This window comes from Pelodiscus sinensis, chromosome 17 (assembly GCF_049634645.1).
Source record: "Pelodiscus sinensis isolate JC-2024 chromosome 17, ASM4963464v1, whole genome shotgun sequence".
Classification (NCBI taxonomy): domain Eukaryota; kingdom Metazoa; phylum Chordata; order Testudines; family Trionychidae; genus Pelodiscus; species Pelodiscus sinensis.
In genome coordinates this window covers 9844563-9858165 of record NC_134727.1, presented here as the reverse complement: position 1 = coordinate 9858165, position 13603 = coordinate 9844563, and the positions used below count along the sequence as shown (strand labels likewise).

At 39.0% G+C, this 13603-nt stretch overlaps 2 long non-coding RNA genes across 2 annotated transcripts in view; both read left to right on the top strand.

Moving 5' to 3' along the window:
* LOC142818658 (uncharacterized) overlaps positions 1–12020 on the top strand; it is a 45547-nt gene extending 33527 nt beyond the window's left edge. The window contains exons 3-4 of the long non-coding RNA XR_012896237.1: positions 9579–9705; positions 11755–12020. This is a non-coding gene — a long non-coding RNA (uncharacterized LOC142818658). The remainder of the gene's footprint in view (positions 1–9578; positions 9706–11754) is intronic.
* LOC142818685 (uncharacterized) overlaps positions 1–13603 on the top strand; it is a 291806-nt gene that overhangs the window by 237067 nt on the left and 41136 nt on the right. The window lies entirely within an intron of this gene.

Below are 13603 nucleotides of genomic sequence, written 5' to 3'. Positions count from 1 at the left end.
ATTTTTTTCTCCTTACTGTGGATAACTTCTTAAGGTAGAGGCCTTATTGCCTTCACCTCCCCTGACAGCATCCAAAACCCCCTTTTACACCTAAAGTATGTCTACATAGCAGCATTATTTTGGAATAACGTAAGTTATTCCGAAACAACAAAGAGTGCGTCTACACAGCAAGCCATTATTTCGAAATATTGGCAAGCTGGACAACTTCTTACTCCAACTCCTGTAACCCTCATTTCACAAGGAGTAAGGGAAGGTGAAGGAAGAGTGTTCTTCCTTCAGCTTCCTGCCATTGTAGATAGCACCAAAAGCTAAATTAAGCTATTTTGACTTCAGCTACACAATTGACATAGCGCAAGTTGTGTAGATTAATTTGACTTTTGCCCTGCTATGTAGACATGCTTCTAGAGTGTTTGTTTACATGAGACGAATATTGGGACTTCATTATAGACACAAGATGGAAATAAACTCACTTTAAGGGGATAAGCAAAGATGTTTGGTTACCACCCCCAGATTTTGCATTTGTTCTGTACACTCCTCTTAGGGTGTATAGATTTACTAATATTGTTGCCTGCAGCCACCTTATTCTAATTTCTCCAGGTTGCTGTGTATCCTAATTCTGTTCTCCTTCATGTTACTGTCCCCCTTCCTTTTGTGTTGTTCAGTACTATGATCACAACTGAATTTATATGAAAAGAGCAGACATGAGCCAGCCCTGCTGGATGCAGACAAGTGTCTGTATTTTCATATGGAGCTGGTTTGCAAAAAGCATCTGGAAAATTTAAGAGCCCCAGATAGGAAGTACAACAGCCTAAAGCTGATATTTGTTTCACATCTGAGAGAGAAGCAGTTCTTCAAATCTGAGAGGCACTAGTGTACAGTCATCATTGCACTTAGGCCATATCTTCACTATCACTAGCAGGTCTAGTAAAGACCTAGTAATCAAACACTGAAGGCGCCACTGTCGATGTTGGTACTCCTCAATTTGTAGGAAGTAAGGGAAGTCCATGGGAGCATTTGCTCTCATTGACCTTCCACTGTGAAGATGGCATTGAAGGTCGAATTAAGATACGACGACTCCACCAACGCAGTTGATGTAGCTAGAGTTGTATATCTTAACTCCACCTTCCAGGTAAATATTAACAAGGCCTTAAAGACTGAAAACCTACTGCATCACTGAACAGATTATTTTCAAGAGCGTGACCACCAGTCCAAGGGAAGAAAAGTCAGTTTATTCTGATTTTTCTCTAGAATAGCATATCACTTCAATTTGTCATTTACCTACATAGGATACATTCTGCATTTTTTATTTAATTTGTGTTCGGGGAGGAAAAAATGAATAACCAATAATGGGCCATGTACACAGTACTCAGATGCAGATAGAAATCAGGTTTATCAGCCAAATTCTAATGTTTTGTTAACATTAACATGAGCACATTTCTAAGTCCCTGTAAATAATGTCTCCCTCTCTTTCACTTCTGCTTTAAAAAGGCTCTTTTCAATGTGCTTTTATTTATTCGTTTAATATGTTTGCACTTCAGGCTTCTTAAGACAATTAAATTAAAAATGCAGCCACAATTAAATAAAAGGGTTAGAATAGTAGTGATTTCTATAAGAAATCATAATGGATTTGATACTTTGTTTATAATACATGGGACTCCATCTGTTGTCCATGAATGTATTTGCTGAATACAGAATATGATGAAGCATAAAAGTTTATATAGCTAGGAGATTAGAGTACAGAAGGAATTGTCTGCTCTGCAAGGAGATTTTCCTCCATAAGTTTGTAGGTTTGGGTAGTTGATTTTCTTTTCAAGACACAATAACTAAGAAAGCATGGGGAAGGGTGCCATATCAGCTTCCACCATTACAAATGTGCATTTCCCTGAAGAGAACAAAAATTCCCTTCACTGGAAAGATTCTGAAGTTGTTGAATTTCATTTTTAAAGACACAGGGACAGATTCTGATTTCAATGTCTGGTAAAGCCAAGTTATTTAATAGACCTTATTTGGCTCCATTACTGAGATCAGAATCTAGCCTAGACATGGGTACTGGGAAAGAGGTTTATGGAAATCTTTATTTAAATCTCTATTACCCCCTTAACTCAAACTAAATAGATATGAGATCTTAGGACATTTCAAAATTCTGCAAATTACTTAAAAGAGTTTCAGTCTCAGAGCTATTTTTTAAATAAGCTTTGAATGTTTGGATACTGTATCCATGAATACACAATTTAATGAATATTAAAAGGATTTTAGCTTGCCAATCCATGTTCTCTATGCAATTTGCGCACAAGCTAGACCTGATCAAAAAGTAGGCTTAACTTGCTGTATGTATCATCTTTTCCAAAATGAATATGTATAAATGTATAGACAGTCATTCTGTGGTTAATAATTTCTACCTACTTTCAAGATGTGGATCCTTTTGCTACAAAATATGAAGGTTGCAATTTGACCTTTACTACAGACACAGGCTTGGTCTACACTACAGACTTAAGTTGTTATAACTACATCACTTAGGGTTATGGGAAACCCACACACCTGAATAACATAATTACACTGACAACACTATGCTAATGTGAGGGTTTCTCCCATAAAAATAGCTACCATCTCTCAGGGATAGGAAAAGCTCTGAAGCAGTAGCACTTGGTCAGTGCCATGACAGCACTGTATATGAAGACAAGCCCACAGAATTTAAAGCATTATAAATTGATAGCACCTACACTAGCTGTGACCGCTCAAAAAAGAGATCATGGGTACATTGTGGATAGTTCTCTGAAAACATCCACTCAATGTGTAGCAGCTATAAATATTGGGAATGATTAAGAAAAGGATGGATAATAAGAAAGAAAATATCATATTGCCTCTATAAATCCACGGTCAAGGCCAGCCCAAGTGTTTTTGGCACCCCAGACAAACTATGATTTAGGTGATTCCCCACTCCCTATTCAATACAATAAAAATTCAAAGTCTAGAATGAAATTTTACTTTTATTTGCTTGACATTTAAAATGAACAATGTAAAAATAAAAATAAAGCATTGATATTTGGGAAGCTCTGAAAACCTTAATTCCATGATTCTGAATGAAGTCTGTCTTTGAGTTGTAACTCTTTTGCACGGGGCAATCAATTTATGTACACATTTAAAATTTTGCTGCTCATGCTTTTGCAAATTGGGCAATCTGTTGAAAGAATCAAAATTTATAAGAATGATTAAAAGTGGAGTAAATAATGCTTGGAAAGAGAAAAAACATTAATTTGAAATGGCACAGTAAAATGGAGAAGGTAATCATTCCCATTTAATTTGGTGCCCCTTAATCCTATTCTCTGGGCGACTGTTTTGTTTACCTATATGGTCAGCTGGCCCGGTCCATGGAACACCCATATCTTGAATGGCGAGTGCAGATGTGTCTGCCCTATCTCAAAAACAAAAAAGAATTGGAAAAGGTTCAGAAAAGGGCAACAAAAATTATTAGGGATATGGAATAGTTTGCGCATGAGGAAATATTAATAAGACTGAGACATTTCAGTTTGGAAAAGTAATTACTAAGGCACATATGATAGAGGCCATCATGGCTGGTGTGGAGAAAATAAATATGGGTACATCTATACAGCAGGGAAAAAGTCAAATTAAAATATGCAACTTCAGCTACATCAATTGCGTAGCTTAAGTCGAAATAGCTTTTGCCACTGGTCACAGCAAGAAGTTGAAGGAAGAACACTCCTCCTTTGACTTCCCATATTCCTGGTGAAATGAGGGTTACAGGAGTAGGAGTAAGAAGTGCTCCATCTTAACATTATTTCGAAAAGGCAGCTTACTGTGTAGACGCGCACAATGTTATTTCGAAATAATGTCAAATATTCTGAAATAGTGCTGTTGTGTAGACATACCTTAAGGGAATAATATGTATTCCTTATAACACAAGAATTAGCAGTTCACCACATGAATTTAATAGGCAGCAGATTTAAAACAAAGAAAGGGAAGTATTTCTTACATAATGCACCGTCAGTCTGTGGAACTCTTTGCCAGAAGATGTTGTGAAGGCCAAGACTGTAACTAAGTTCTAAAAAGGCCCTTTTGGATTGCCAGACCCTGGGGCAACTGGCCCCTTTGTCTCCACCATCCCGTCGGCAGGCCTTGTACCAATGGTAGTTTTCCCCACTCCAAGCTGATTTGCAACTGATCAGTAGCTATCAGTAGTTGCCAGCACTTACCATATGCTTCTCAATCAAGAGGACAGCTCTCATTCTAGTGTCCTTGCACCGCAGGTTGGGGGCCAGCTCAGCACACAGATCTAAAAAGGTTGCTTTATACATCCTAATGTTCTGTAGCCACTGGTCTTCATCCCTCAACTGCATGATGATGTGGTCCCACCACTCAGTGCTGATTTCCCTGGTTCAAAAGTACTGCTCTGTCCTGTATAGCTGCTCTGTGATTGCCAAATGCCATAACAGATTGCTGCTGTCCATATCACCCACACTGTCAAATTCCTTCGAGTCTTTTTCCTCTATCAGTAATTTCAACATGATCTCTGCTGCTCTGCGCGAGGTCCTCATGATAGTTAACAAAGTGTGCAAGTGAAGGGCAGGATCTATCCTTTCTCGCTGCACAAAATGATGCCAGAAGCCCTTGAACAAAGCAGTGCTTGCTGGGACCTTTTGCCCAGTCCCAAGATGTTCTGTGCTATGTTCTGTGGTCCTGAAACACCTAGCAACAGGTGGTGTCACCAGGCACTGTGGGTTACAAGTCAACAGGGAAACTCCCAATGTGAACATGCTCTGTCGACGGAGGGGGAAAGAGTGAACACGCATTGGCAACTTCGCCGTTATTGATCTCTGTGTGTCAATATTAGTTTCCTCAACAAAACTTAGTAATATAGATATCCCCTAGTCATTTGCAAATCTATGGCTTTTGCAACTGAGCAGCAAAGCTTTTGTGCTTCAAAGGTGTTTAATCCCCCTCCCCGCACTATCAAACCACAAAAGCTTTTCTGCCACAAGTACTACTGTGAACAGTGCTTTGTTGGTAGGAGTACTCTCCTGCTGACAAAGCAAATGCCACTCCTAGGGGGTAGAAGTTTTTTGTCCACAAAAGTGACAACAAACAGTGTTTATGCCGCTTGCCTTTTAGCCGTATTGGCAAATGCTGTGTATCATAGATATGTCCCCAGTATCCAGTCCTGTAAGCACTTCACCATATGCCTAGTTTTACAAATACAAGTAGTCTATTTAAAGTCAGCGATACTATTCAGATGCATAGGAATACAAGTGTCTTCAGGATTGGTACCTTAAGGCTCTAATCCTCCAAATCCTTGCTACTGGCTTTGCTGAACTTTTCAAGGCAAAGAAAAAATGACTAACACCCACAAATATTTCTTTAGGCATCCAAGACCCAGTTTCAGGCTTCATTACCACCCATAAAACTCCCATTCTCCTATCATCTAAACTTGCAACTGCCTAAACTAACTCAGCACCTAAGTTTTCAGGGTAAAAGCTTGAGATGTGTTTTCTGCCTCAGGGCATACACTGCACTGTACCAGATGACCATTTCCCAGGTAAGTGAAATTTATCACTGAGGTGCTCCGCCACACAGAGGTGAAAGTGAGCGGGTGCGCCCTGATGCACAGCTCAAGCAAGAGGTTGCAAAGCCAGCAGGGCATTATTTTTAAAGAGCTAGCCAGGACCTAGGTTGCAATAGGACACTACCTGTAAGAAATTTTAAGTTACTTTCATCGCTGCCACTCCACATCTTTTCAATGAGGCCCCTGTCACCGTAGTCCTAGGGGAACTACATTGAGACTGTTCATTCAGGCAAACTACAAAGAATGAGGCAAAAAATCTCCAAAACTGGTGAGTACTTTTATAATTAGATTCACCAAAAGTGGCGAGGAGTCCTGTGGCACCTTATAGACTAACAGATGTATTGGCGCATAAGCTTTCGTGGGCAAAGACCCATTTCTTAAGATGCATGTACTGGAAATTTCCAGAGGCAGGTATAAATATGCAGGCCAGAATCAGGCTACAGATAACGAGGTGAATCCAATCAGGGACGATGAGGCCCACTTCTAGTAGCTGATTTGGAAGTGTGAATACCAAGAGAGGAGAAGCTGTTTTTGTAGTTAGCAAGCCATTCACAGTCTCTGTTTAATCCTGAGTTGATGGTGTCAAACTTGAAGATGAACTGTAGCTCAGCAGTTTCTCTTTGAAGTCTGGTCTTGACGTTTTTTTGCTGCAGGATGGCTACCTTAAAATCTGATACTGTGTGTCCAGAGAGATTGAGGTGTTCTCCTACAGGTTTTTGTATATTGCCATTCCTAATATCTGATTTGTGTCCATTTATTGTTTTGCGTAGAGACTGTCCAGGTTGGCTGATGTATATAGCAGAGGGGCATTGTTGGCACATTATGGCATATATTACATTAGTAGATGTGCAGGAGAATGAACCAGTGATGATGTGGCTGATCTGGTTACGTCCTGTGATGGTGTTGCTGGTGTATATATGTGGGCAGAGTTGGCACTGAGGTTTGTTACATGGATTGGTTCCTGAGTTCGAGTTATTATGGTGCGGTGTATAGTTGCTGGTGAGAATATGCTTCAGGTTGGCAGGTTGTCTGTGGGCGAGGACTGGCCTGCCTCCCAAGGCCTGTGAAAGTGAGGGATCATTGTCCAGGATGGGATGTAGATCACTGATGATGCGTTGGAGAGGTTTTAGCTGAGGACTGCAGGTGATGGCCAGTGGTGTTCTGTTGGTTTCTTTCTTGGGCTTGTCCCGTAGCAGGAGGCTTCTGGGTACATGTCTGGCTCTGTTAATCTGTCTCCTCACTTCCTCGTGTGGGTATAGTAGTTTCCAGAATGCTTGTTGAAGATCTTGTAGGTATAGGTCTCTGTCTGAGGGGTTGGAGCATATGCGGTTGTACTTCAGTGCTTGGCTGTAGACAATGGATCGTGTGGTGTGGGCAGGATGGAAGCTGGAGGCATGCAGGTAGGCTTTCGGTATAGGGTGGTGTTTATGTGACCATCACTTATTTGCCCTGTGGTGTCCAGTAAATGAACCTCCCGTGTAGAAAACCCTTCCTTCAAAATAACCCCGTGGGGACCATTTGTTGTCTTGAAAGAAGCTATTCCGGAAAAGCAGCAGTCCACAATTATGCAAATGAAGCACGGGAAATTCAAATCCATGCTTCATTTGCAATTTCGGGTGTCTGTATTTGCATTCCTCTCTTGGAAGAGGAATGTAATGTAGACATACTCAAACTGGGAACCTCAGTCTTGTGACTAAAACTTCCCCTGACAAAGCGAAAGCAGGTCTGAGATCTAGGATCAGAGCCCAAGAATTCTTTATATGGTTCTCTGGCAGCCCCTTGGTAGAATGCAATTGCCCTGTGTGAAGCACTGTGGCTTTGAAACAAAATTACCTATTTCCTATGTACACACAGGTAACAAGTTGCAGAGAGTTTTCTATAAAGTTCAAAGAGAAGTATGATAATGATGTTATCACATTCAAGTTTCAATTAAATATTAACGTTACCTTTTTGGATACCTGAAGCAATAGAACGTAGTTACAGACAGGAACCCTTTGTTTACATGGTTAAATCTAACACTATGTAAGGGTATGTCTACACTCCCCCCCTAGTTCGAACGGGGGGGGGGGGGTAATGTAGTCATACGGAGTTGCAAATGAAGCCTGGGATTTGAATTTCCCGGGCTTCATTTGCATAAAGCCGGCCGGCGCCATTTTTAAATGCCGGCTAGTTCGGACTGCGTGCTGCGCGGCTACACGTGGCACGAACTAGCTAGTTTGGATTAGGCTTCCTAATCCGAACTAGCTGTACGCCACTAGCTGTGGAACTAGGTGTACAGCTAGTTTGGATTAGGAAGCCTAATCTAAACTAGCTAGTTCATGCCGCGTGTAGCTGCAGTCCGAACTAGCCGGCATTTAAAAATGGTGCAGGCCGGCTTTATGCAAATGAAGCCTGGGAAATTCAAATCCCGGGCTTCATTTGCAACTCCGTATGACTACATTACCCCCCCTAGTTCAAACTAGGGGGATAGTGTAGACATACCCTAAGTGAACATACACACACAATTAGTATTACTTCTAATTCCCAACAATACAATGTATTTCAAAGCTCTAGTCTGTCTAACATGGAAGAGCACTAATGACCATTCACATGCTTTTCTTTTGGGCCATACAGCATACAAGTTTTTCTTTCTTTCTTTCTTTCTTTCTTTCTTTCTTTCTTTCTTTCTTTCTTTCTTTCTTTCTTTCTTTCTTTCTTTCTTTCTTTCTTTCTTTCTTTCTTTCTTTCTTTCTTTCTTTATGGCGCAGTATCACAGCACCATCTGGTAAGTGTGCTCAGATGCCAGATTTTGTACAGGACCCAGAAAGGGATGTGCCCACCTGTGACTTTTTGCCCAGCATTTAGAGAACTCACCTGGGACATGAGAAATCCATGTTCTACTCTCTGCCTGATGAAGGGAAAGAATTTGTACAGCATTTCTACCACTCCTCCGGAGAGTGCTCTTAACTACTAAGCTATTGGACAGTGGGATGTGGGACTCCCTCATCTCTCCTGTGGAAGTTGTTGCACTCTGGAGAAATAGCTAGTCATTCAAGCAGATGCAGGGGAAGGCAGCCTCTGGAGTCTGGTCCCCCTTAGACAGCCTGCTGGCCATAGGGGAGGGCAACTAGGGGGGCGCTGACAGGGAAGTGCTGCCCCTGCCCTCTGGGAGGAGTCACTGCCAGAGCATTGCCATTCTCATGGCCAAAGATAAGCCCCCCCCCCACCTCCAAGCCCCCTATCCTGAGCCCCCTGTCCTAAGTTCTGTATCTCCCACCTCCCTTGACTTCAGCATCCCCTTCTCCCTGCCCTGAGTTCCTCCCCTTCCCTGCCAACACTTCCCATCCCTCATAAATACGCATACACATTCAGGGCTAAATTCTGAAGACCTTACTTGTATTCCTTTCTTCCACAGGGAAAATTCACATTGAACTTAATGGGAGCTTTGCGTCAATAAGTTTGGAGTGACAACTGAAAAAGGTCCTTAGATTCTGATTCTTTCAGAATACATTTAAATATCACAAGTTCAAACTGAGTTTTCAATTCCCAAATCTTTGCAGAGTGCTAATGAGTACTGTAAGATTATCTACCAACAGTAGGGATGTTTTTTCACCCTTAAACAGAAGCAAGTAACTGGATTTCCATCCAACTGCATCTAATTCACTTGGCATCACTAATGCTTTACCTACAACCTCTGTAGATGGATGGGCTTCATAAGACTATAGCCACTGCTCATTGAATGACTAAACAACATGATGGTTTTGCATTAACTACTCAATAAAGTAGCTATTTCTCTTACCTCCTTAACATTGCTTTTTCTTTGTGATGGCAATAGCAGAGCAAATTTAACAAGCATACAGAGGATTTGTCACCTATAACGCCACTTTTTCCTTTGTAAACTCCACGTATCAAAGCAGCTTTTCTGTTATTTGGACATGCAATATAGTAACGGGAGGATGAGAAGCAGCTGTGCTTTAGACCACATGAGGTAATTTGCAGACACGTTTTAATTGCCTTTTAGGGAGCATGAAGGAATTCCAAATGGTCTAATGAGTTTCAGCAAACACCTGTGAAATGCTTTTAGATGGCCATGTAAAACTGAAATTAAGAATGAAATATAGCGCACAATCAACATGCATATTCAACAAGTAAGGAAACATCCATTTTTTTCTATGTACACTCTTCTAAATATTGAGACTATATACTCCTATTACTATAGAATTGTATAATGGACTTTTCTGAATGGAATAATTAGGAAAACAGAAAAACATCCTTTGCTACACTTTAAAACTGCTGACAGTGAGGCTAAAAAATTTCAACTGCAAAATCTAAACTGGTCTTCCCAAGACTGTCATTATAAATCATTTTATGTGGCCCCAGAGAATGTTCATGATGATCTTGTTGGGGTTTTATTATTAATATCTTTAGAATTGTAAATGTATCATTTAAACATTTAGGCCCCGATTCAGCAAACAGTGACACCCATGCTTAATTTTAAACACTGAGGCTACATCTATACAGAAGCATTATTGAGGAATAATGTCAGTTATTCCAAAATAATGTAGTATGTGTCTACACAGCAAGTCCATTATTTTGAAATAAATTTGAAATAACAGGCTTCTTACTCTGACTCCTCTAACCCTCATTGTATGAGGAGTAAGGGAAGTCAAGAGAGGAGTGCTCTATTTTGAAATAACTGCTGTGTAGACAGCACCAAAAGTCAAAATAAGCTATTTTGACTTAAACTACACAATTAGTGTAGTTCAAGTTGCGTAGATTATTTTGAGTTTAGCCCTTCTGTGTAGATGTACCCTGAGTCTTTAAATTAATGATACAACTGCTGCTTAAAATCAGACACAGGGATAAGTGTTTGTGCACTTTTGGAGCCTTCAGAATTCATCCGAATTGCAATCTCACATGCAGTCCAGACATACCATAAAGAACAATTCACATTTTAATTTATTAAACTTTCTAGTGGTTAGTATATAGGGTTGAGAGTTTGAAAACTTTGATGGCAATGACTTGTGATTTATTATTGATTAACATTTATATTATGAAAGTGCATGAAAGCCACAACCAGACCTTAGGTAAGGTCAATTATTGTGCTCAGTCATTGTTGTGTGACCTTAGGTAAGGTCAGTCATTCAATGTCTTTTTACTTCAGATACTCTGAGTAAAATGGGAATAATATACACCATCCTATGAAGGGTGCTGTGATTGTTTAATGTGAACCTCTGTGGAGATACAATCTTTTTAGGGGGTGATCACTCTCAGGAAGCGCTCAGAACCTTACAAAATCAAAAATAATGTGAAATGCTTTGAATGGCTTATGTGGGAGGTTCTGTGTATGTGCTAACTATCATGTTTTACCGGTTGAAGCACACAAAAAATGGGGAGGATTTGTACCATGGAATATTTTTAAAACTTTCTGTACTTTGCCCAGGTTAAAATAACAAAAACAAAAACAATGCTAAATGCCTTTGTGCCTTCAAGAAATCTTAGATGTTGGTGAGCTGGAAAATACATAAATGCACATTAAAGATACTGCAAAAGAATATCATTTTGACAGGAGAAAAAAGTATATGTTTGACATTTTGCTTTTTATCATTCAAACTTGCAAGATTGATTTGTGGCATGCAATAATATTGTCTAAGGCCTTTTTGGACATGTTATACTTTTTAAATGATGAAAAAGCCAAGTGTTTTTCTTTACAGAAAAAAAAGTTTGAATGACATAACTGAAATGACAGCTCATCTCTAAAATAAGATGCTGTGCTGTGAAGCTGCTGTATCATTACTGCTTTAGCAATGAAAAAAATCCATTAAAATAACCTATCACACTTTTAGTGATAATGTATATTCTGCTTGACTAGCAAGGAGTATGTCATTTAGAACATGGATGATGAAGAAAAGATTGTACACTAAATCCTGCTTGCTGCCACTTAAAAGAGATAGTTAAAGTATGAAAAAGGCAATGTAAAACATCCAGTTCCTATGTTTTTATCAATGCTTCAGGAATGTCCTGCTCTTTATTTTATTTTCATATTTTAGACATTCTCGGACAAAAAAATATCCACTTCAGATATCAAACGAGAGAGATGGGCTCTCTAGGTAAAACAATAAAATAATTATCTCACTTATGTAAAATATTGATCCAGTGATTTCTCTTTTTTGTTTTGTTTTGTTTTGTTTTTGTAGTACAGGAGCAGAAGGGGAAAAGTAGTAGACATCAAGACAGAAGAAAGGTAGAAGCAGATAGTATTATAACCGTCAGCATGATACAGACTTGGCAGCACAGTGTCAGTAACTGCCAAGTAAAGCAGCACAGTAGTCAAAAAGGCTCAGGATGGCAAGGCAGCATGAGGTGGCATTAGAGCTGGATTAAGTGCTCAAACCAATTAAAATAACCATACAACAAAGACAAACACAGTGATAACATGAATAATTCCTCAAGAGGACAAGGAGATTGAAGGTGGAACACAGTGTCTGCACTTTGGGTATCAATCCCTCCAACACAATTCAAAGTTGGAACAATGCACATTTAATAGGTTGCTGTTGTCAGTGTTGTCCGAGTTTGCAAACTCTGAGTTTATGATATCTAGGTATTTTTTTCTTATTAGCCTTGATTTTTAACAGTCAATTCTGTTTATTTATGTGGAGTAAGGGCACATACTCACTTCAAAAGATTAGTATCAAGGAAAGGGTTTAGCGACATTATGCCAAATAACCTCTGACTGAGAGCTCTTTGAAACATTTCCAATGAAACCATTTTCCAGAATCACAGGAAAATGTAAATTTCAATGAAATTTTCAATTGTTAAAAGTCAAGATTAATCATTTCAATTTTATAGTTTTGTAAAATTTCAAGATTTCATTATCTTTTTATCTTTGTATTAAATATATGTATTTTAATATAACACAGATAAAATATAAAAACACATTTAAAAAAAAAAGAGCAGTCCTGTGGCACCTTAGAGACTAACATATATATATATAAATATATATATAGTATCATGAACTTTTGTGGGCAAAACTCACAGATGTTATAATCTATATATATTCCAACATGAACGATAAAATTGATTTGGCAGGATATTTCAAAATTCAAGCCTTTTGTTACAATTAAAAAAAAATCAAAATGTTAGCATGTCCTGCAAAAAAGAAATTTCAGTTTTCAGCTCAGCTCTATACCTTTTGAGCAGAAGTAGATTTATATTCCATGTTAAACTATATTTAAAGGAGACATGATGGCTAAGGTGCCTGTAAAACATACATAGAACTTCAATGGTTCTATCTGGATAAAATGATAATAAAGAATTTTAAGACAAACCTTAAAATAGGCTTAAAATTCTATATGTTATTGAAGTAGGAAGGTCTGGTAAATATAAAAACACTTCCCAAAAACTTAAGAACATATGAGTTTGAAAGAAGTGTTTAGAGAGCCCTTACACAGGAGTATTGTGGGGGACCTTTTAACCTGTTTTGGCTTCTAGTCCAGGACCTGGCTTCTTTTGTGGTAAGAAAGCAAATGACAAAAAATAGAATTTTACCTTCACGTAATTACATCATGTCTGTATATAAAAGTTTTTTGTCAGTCCCAAATATTCTTTTTGCACAACATACCCAAGACATAATTTTTCCCATCTACCCACAGAGTTAAAATTCTCATTCAGGCTCTCCTCATGTGATGTCTTGATTACTGCAACATGTTTTCCTCTGGCCTTGACAAACACAATCTTTCCCCACTTTCTGAATGTTGCTTTAAAGATTGTTTGCCATTCCCATTACTTTGACCATGTCATTTCAGTCTTTGCATCCCTCTGCTAACTCCTCCTTTCCTAATGTATGAAACATAAGGTGCTTGTTTTGACATTGAAGTCACTTCATGATCACTCCTCACCCTGCTTACCTCCTATTTGCTATTTTGATATCAGCACCTATCACTAATTTGTGCATACTATCAGCCCCCAACCTGTTCATGTTATAACAAGCACTTTTAGGCTCTCTCCTGTGCTACCCCTCACACTTGAAAAGAGCATTGAATAAAC